Source organism: Octopus bimaculoides, chromosome 24 (genome assembly GCF_046866305.1).
Source record: "Octopus bimaculoides isolate indiv1 chromosome 24, ASM4686630v1, whole genome shotgun sequence".
Lineage (NCBI taxonomy): Eukaryota > Metazoa > Mollusca > Cephalopoda > Octopoda > Octopodidae > Octopus > Octopus bimaculoides.
In genome coordinates this window covers 34,285,737-34,293,453 of record NC_142951.1, presented here as the reverse complement: position 1 = coordinate 34,293,453, position 7,717 = coordinate 34,285,737, and the positions used below count along the sequence as shown (strand labels likewise).

At 34.7% G+C, this 7,717-nt stretch overlaps 1 protein-coding gene across 3 annotated transcripts in view; it reads left to right on the top strand.

Annotated features, from left to right (window-relative positions):
* Nucleotides 1-318: 318 nt before the first annotated feature.
* Nucleotides 319-7,717, top strand: part of LOC149131272 (uncharacterized) — a 97,424-nt gene continuing 90,025 nt past the window's right edge. For 2 of the 3 annotated variants that reach the window (XM_089341562.1, XM_089341563.1), the window contains exon 1: nucleotides 319-576. The gene's annotated coding sequence lies outside the window, so the exon portion shown is untranslated. Of the gene's footprint in view, nucleotides 577-4,930; nucleotides 5,542-7,717 lie in introns of those variants that run through there. The other variant, XM_089341564.1, reaches the window with a different exon arrangement.

Genomic DNA, 7,717 nt, shown 5'->3' with positions numbered 1-7,717 from the left:
GGGAGTAAAGGAGAAATGAAGTAAATGATAGAGGAAATAACGGACGAAGAGAGACAGAGTAAGGAAGCGAAGGAGTGAGTTGAAAGAGGGAGAGAAAAAGTAAGAGAAAGGAGAGAGGGTGTCGAGGAGAACTGAAGAAAATGCCGGAGTAATGGAGAGAGGGAGTAAGAGAGGAGGGAAGGGTGTGAGAGAGAGAGAGATACAGGGAGAGTGAGTGAGTGAGTGAGAGTAAGTAAAGTAAAAACGAATGAGAGGGGAGGTGAAAACGTGAGAGAGAATGAGACTAAGAGAAGAAGGAGTGACGGAGAGAGGAGACGATGAATAGGATGCAGAAGGAGTAGGAGGAAGGGCTTAGTGTAGTTTTGTAATATTGACAGTGTTTACCATTCTGGAATTGGTCGTCGCACCGATATGGAACACCAGATCTCACTCCACACGAATACCACCACGATTGGATGCTAACTTATCTTGTATCTCTCCATCAATATTATATTTAATATATATATATATATATATATATATATGATATATATTGACTATATATTTATATATATATACACACAAATATATACACAGGTTAATTTTCTTTCATTTATATATTCTTTCTGTATATACATGTATATATATATATATGTATATATAATATATATTTATATACACATGCATATTCATACATGTATATACACTTTTTGTCTATATTTTCGTCTTTTTTCGTACCATAGTTTTTCAATTTTCTTCTAACCTTGTTAAAATTATTATTATCTTTATTATTATTATTATTATTATTATTGGATATGATGTTGATGTCAGGGCGGGGGCCGGGGGGCGAGGCGGGAGGTTAGAAGAACATGGTAAAAAAAGCATTGCATCGGTCAGGACGCCCTTCGTCTCATTAATATACCTCCACGTTGAAAGTTCGAATCCACGCCGAGGCGTTGAGGTCGGTGCGGCGACGGCGGCGTGCTTTTTTTTTCTTTTTTTTTTGTCTTGCAATTTCTTCCGGGAATTGATAAAATAAATAACTAACCGAGAACGATAGAGGAGGGGGTTTGACTGATTGGTTATCGATTAATCGGGCGATCGAAGCGGGGTGTTAGAATGATTGGCACAACGGGCCAGAGTGTCGGACAAACATTTCTTTGCTGTGTTTATTTATTTACTTACGACACTTCACGTTCCAAGTTCAGTTTTCGTCGAGGTCATCTTTACTTTCTACCCTATCGGTACTTAATAACGTAAAAGTACCAGTTATATGCCACGGTCCATATAACCAACTACATCGTTTCCTTATTTATTTATTATATATTTACATATTACATGTACTTCACGATACTTGCTTTAATTCATTTTGTATTAACATAACTTGCGGACTCGATAAAAATATACCACCAATATAACTACAGATCGATATATTATCGATAACTCCTCCCCCCCCCCGCTCCGTCTACCCTTCTGCTTGTATTAGAGTCGATTATTATCATTATTGGTGTTGTTTGTGTCCTTAAGACAGGCATGTGTACCACAGAATTTCGTCTGTTTATCTTCGTTTTTTCCTGAAAATGTCGAATCTGGAGCCAACGAGGAAAACTTGTCTGTCTTTTTTCCTCAACCTGGTAGTTCGATCGGCTAAAAATAACAACCAAATTTCCCTTTAATAACACCACCTTCTTGAATAAAAAGGACACGTTAAGAAGTGAAGGCAGTCTTAAGTATTTCCTAATAAAGATACGATTACGTCTCGACTGGAAGGCCATTCATGGGTTGTCTGTTTGGTTAAGGTCGACTGCGAGTCAAACAACAACAGCCATCAACCGGTTAGAAATAGCAGCTAAATTTCGTTTTTAATCATATCAGTAACATTGTACATACCGTTAGAATTGGAGCGGAGTAGGGGCATGGAATATACTGTCTGGGAGAGAAAAAGAAGACCCTTAATAATGGAATTGTCACAGCATGAATGTCTTCTAATCATCATTGATGACGTCTAACCGGCGTGTGTGTATGTAAAGCAGGAACCGGGAGTGGGGAATCTGAAGTATTAATAACATTATTATTGTTATTATTATTGGTTGGAGAATGAGAGCGTGGAGTAGAGGGGGATGGTTTACTAGGGGACGACTTCGTTACGAAGGAAACATAGTTAAGCGCTGACTAACATACTTTTAATGTAAATGAGTGATGGTGGTGTTTATAATAGCTAACGGTGTTTTGAGACCATTAGTGTGTGTATGAAACCAGGATAACCCATTGCTCCTACAAACCCACACATAAACACAGTCACAGTTATATGTAACAGACGAACAGGGGTGAAAGGCAAAGGCGAACACCTTGGGGTTTGAACTCGCGATGTAAATGTAATTGTAAAGAGGAAGAAGATCAAATAAATAAATAGAAACTAAGACAAATTAGTTGGACAGGTGCTTTACCACCTATCATTCAATAATAATAATGATTTCTATAATAATAATAATTAATTTCACTTGATTGTTTTGTATATTTTTCTCAACCTTTATAAGAATATATATATGTATGTATGTATGTATGTATACTCACATGTATGTGTACGTATGTATAATTTGAAAAAAATATATATGTTCATGGTAGAAGCTGTTAAATATATATAAATATTTTATACACAATTGTCTGTATATATAAATCACTTTTATTCTCTCCAGAACATTAATGTAAAATACACGCGTGCAATCTTTTTTAACATTCATGTATTACAAACAGCATTATTATGTTATTTGTTCAAATCGCTACTTTATATATAATATATATATATATATATATATATATATATATATATATATATATATATATATATATATATATATATACATACACAAACACGTATGTAGAGATTCTGTATGGTGTAACATGTCCACACACACTGTTGATACTTTCAGATGTTTAATTTATAAATAACTTACATGTGTGAAACTGGAGTAGCGCTAACATGGTGAGTGTTGTGTGTATGTAGGAACACACACACACACACACACACACACTATCAAGAGGTGCTTCGTATATTACACACATTCACACACACACACACACACATATATATATATATATATATATATATATATATATATATATATTGTGCGTGTGTATATTCATTTATTTATTGAGTAATATTTATATATATGTATAAGTGTGTGTGTATATATATTTGAATGTTTATGCGTATATGTGTATGTATATATTATATGAATGTTTATACTTATGCGTGTATATATATATGTATATGTATTTCTTCAAAAAAGATCTTTATATATATATATTTGTGAGTGAATGTGTACGTATATGTATTTGTGCACGTATATATGTTTATATTAATATATTCCACATATTCTCATGTATACATATGTCTACATATATACATGTTGGTATATACATGCAGTGACATGTAACCACTGCGTATTATTTGGTTAATCGTATAATGCAGTATATAATATTTCTTTCTCGTAATATCTGCTAGTGATTGTGTGTGTATATATAATATACATACATACACAAATATCTATGTACACATTGGTATCTTTCTATATGTATGTGTGTCTCTATCTGGCAGGCATTCAAAGTGTGTGTATATATATGTGTGTATGTATATATATATATATATATATGCACATGCAGAGACATAAAACCAGTTTAAACATCTAGTGCCGTATGTAAAATTCATCATTTCTGCCATCATATATACATGTATATGCAAACACTATAGTTTAATACATACGCGGTTTCACAACTAATATCTACATGTGTTCATATATATGTGTTTGTGTATGTTTATATATATATGTGTGTGTGTGTGTGGTCATAGCTGTGTGGTTAAGAAAGTCGCCTCGCTAACCACGTGGCTCTGGGAACGAATCTAATTCTCGGAACTTCAGTAAATGTCTCTTACCATATATATATATATATATATATATATATATCTTGGTTACAATGCGGTTAACAGTACATATTACACTGCACCGTTATAATATACATATGTATACATGTTATAAGATAATGTGTGTGTCTCTGGTGGGTGTCTCTATGTCCCGTAAGCTAGCTGTCCGACAAATTAGTGATCGATAAGCATTAATAATGAAGTCGAAGATGATCGGTTAATCCACTAGAGTCAGTGACCTATTCATTCCAAAGACTGAAACTACACACACACACTTAAACTACTTACATACCTATATATATATATATAATACACACTTATCTGTATATACACACATCCAAATATTCATGTATATTCTCGTTATATATATATATATATTTGTATGATATATGTAAGTATATACATATTGATATACATACACATATATACACTCATACATGCATTCACAAATTCATACATACACGTATATATATATACACATACATGCATTCACAAATACATAAACACATCTCTATATGCAAATATATATATATATATATATATATACAAACACGCACTCACATACACCTTGTACCCAGATTTATCTTCCGTAGTTAAATAATCGTTTAAAAAAAAGTTTATAAATTCGATATTTGTATTTCTGAGAATTTTTATGAATCAACTTTTGCTGACGTCGGCCGACGCCAAGTTTTCCTATTCCATTCCGGATCTTGACCTCATTTATTCATTAATCTAAAACCATTTTGCTTCTATTATTTATTTAACTCCGAACAAGTAAAAAGTAGCTACCGGCTTATTAGCCTGGCGATCGGGTTTCGATTTAGGAGTTAAGTTGCCCTATTCGCAGACCAAACAAAAGGATGAACCTCATACGAGGTCGCTGGACATGCTAGAAACAGCCGCCAAATCTTTATAAAAGTCACTAAACCCGACCTTACTGTCTGTGAACAGCTGATTGAAAAATGTTAAATGAAAAGGGAGTGGTCATAGCCGGAACGCCATTGATTATAGATCTGATTAGAATAGACCTGGAGCTAAAGAGAAACCACAACAGGTTTTTTCTGTTTAATGAAAAAGAGCCATTGAGAGCGCCATAGATGGAAGCCAAGAAGGAATGTCGGTGACGAGTTTGCGTCAGTGTGGTCACTGACTTTGCTAGAAATAGCAGCCGAATGACCGTCAGCCTCTACGTTGGATAATTGTAGCCATGGAGATAGTTTATGTCTGGGGGGAAAAAAAATCTTGGGTGGGATTGTCATGGCTAGAATACCTTCGGCTTGGAATGATTTCAGACGAACAACAACAACAATAAGGAGTAACACTGATGCTGCCAAGTAATCGAATATGACTCTACGTGGTCGCTCGAACTCCTAGAAGTAGCAGCCAAATCCTTATACATTACTATACTGTCTTTTAAGAGCACGGTCACGTTTGATAATATAAGACTGGGGGTAATGATAATAATTAATTACTTGTCTGAATACGACGGGGTGATCATGGCTGGACTGTGTTCCACTATAGGTCCACTTTATTAGGACTGACCTACGGTTAAACAACAGCACGGCGCTTACAGTATCCAGCAATATTACAGGTGTTTGTTGACTCCGTTCCGAGTTCGCGTCCGACCGATATCTAAAAAGGTACCAAGTAATATTTTGAGGTTTCTATGTATTGACGAAATCAACCGTATAGACACCGGATATATATAAATATATATATATATATATATATATATATATATATATATATATATATATATATATAATTTTTTTTCAAAATGTAACCACATGTGAATTGTTGGCAATTTTCTTCCTCCGTCTTCCCTTCTATTGGACTTTCCTCTGTTTTCGAAGAAGAGCGTCTGCTCGAAACGTTAAACCATCTTTCTTTCCTTTCCTGAGCGTCTGCTAATATTTTACATGTACCACGTCCTCGCGTTGTTGTATTTTTGTGTTAGTTCTTCTTTTTCTGGATTTAGCTGTATTTTATATATAAGACATACGTAAACAACAAGACTTCTGTTAGAAAGCAGAATGGGCCACATAAGAGCTACCTGCTAGAATCCCTGAATGTCAACATAAATTGCAAACGATGGTGTTTTATTCTTTATAACTTGTACGATAAAAATAGTAATTAAGTTCGTTTAATTAGTCTTACTAATCAGATTCCCTCGTTGGTTCATAGTGCCTTAATTACACTACACGTGTGGAAATCCCGAATGTCCGCATAAATCCAAAGGTATACTGTTTTTTTATGTCTATAAAATGTGCCATAAAATGGTAAACGAACTCTTGTTTAATTAGCTTTAACTTTCGTTTATGTGGGAAAATGATGCATTTGTAAACTGAGGAGAATGTAAAATCTCCTTTCTAGGTTTATTTACATTGTCGACAACCACATACACACTTGTATGTGTATATATATATATATATATATATATATATATATATATATATATATATATATATACACACATATGTTTGTTTCTATGTTATAATAACAACAGTTTTACATTAATTGAAGACTTACTCAATACACTTGGTAGAGTGCAAATTTATTATTAATTAACAAGACATATTTTTGACAGTGACTTCGAAGCATCAGCAAGCCAAGCCCTCGTCGAACAGCAATCCGACGATGGCTTAGCTGGCCGAATCTTCGAAGTCACTGTCAATAATATTCTTTAAAATTATATATATGTGTGTGTGTGTGTGTGTGTGTGATTTATATATAATGTAATACATGTATATAATGGATTTGTGTTTGTGGTATATATCATGTTATATGTATATAATTGCCCGTGAACTTTACAGCCTACGATGTCTAGTATATATACACACACACAGTTTTTTTTATACAAAGGTTGACCTATCTATATTTCATGGCACCTTGAGCAAGTGTCTTCTACTATAGCCTCGGGCCGACCAAAGCCTTGGTAGACGGAAACTGAAAGAAGACCATCGTGTATATGTATGTATGTATGTATATATATATATATATATATGTGTGTGTGTGTGTGTGTATATATATATATATATATATATACATACACACACACACACACACACACACACACACACATATATGTATGTATTTGTGTGTCTGTGTTTGTCTCCACCCCACCCCATCGCTTGACAACCAGTGTTGGCGTGTTTACGTCCCCGTAACGTAGCGGTTCAGCAGTTGCGACCGATAACATAAGTACTAGGCTTACAAAGACAAAGTCCTGGGGGTTTTCTTCGACTAGAAAAAGGCGGTGCTCCAGCATGGCCGCAGTCAAATGACTGAAGCAAAAGAAAAATAAATCCCATCTATCTATCCATCTCTCTCTCTCTCTCTCTCTCTCTCTCTCTCTCTCTCTCTCTATGCAATGCATCATTATTAGTAGGTACCATCAGAGAGAGAGAGAGAGAGTGAGAGCCTGGGAAGAGAAAGTGGAGCGTTTTGTCATTGACTTGTTTCACAAGAGTACATCTGAGATGCCAGATAAATCAATCGATTCCAGCAAACAAACGAAACCAAGTCGTGGAATCGAGATAGGTTGTTCTACATAGACACACACACACACACACACAAAGCGGCAGGCATGCATGCACAGACGCACGCTCACTTACACGTACAGAAGCACGTTATCTCAAGAACTCTCTCTCCATCTCTCTCTCTCTCACACATTCACACTCACTAATAATAATAATAATAATAATAATAATAATAATAATAATGGTGATGATGTCAGTTGCTACTAAATTCTTCGATTTAATTCTCAAGTTCTTGACATCAGACCTCTTTAACAGGTAAACGCAAAACTATCTGCGG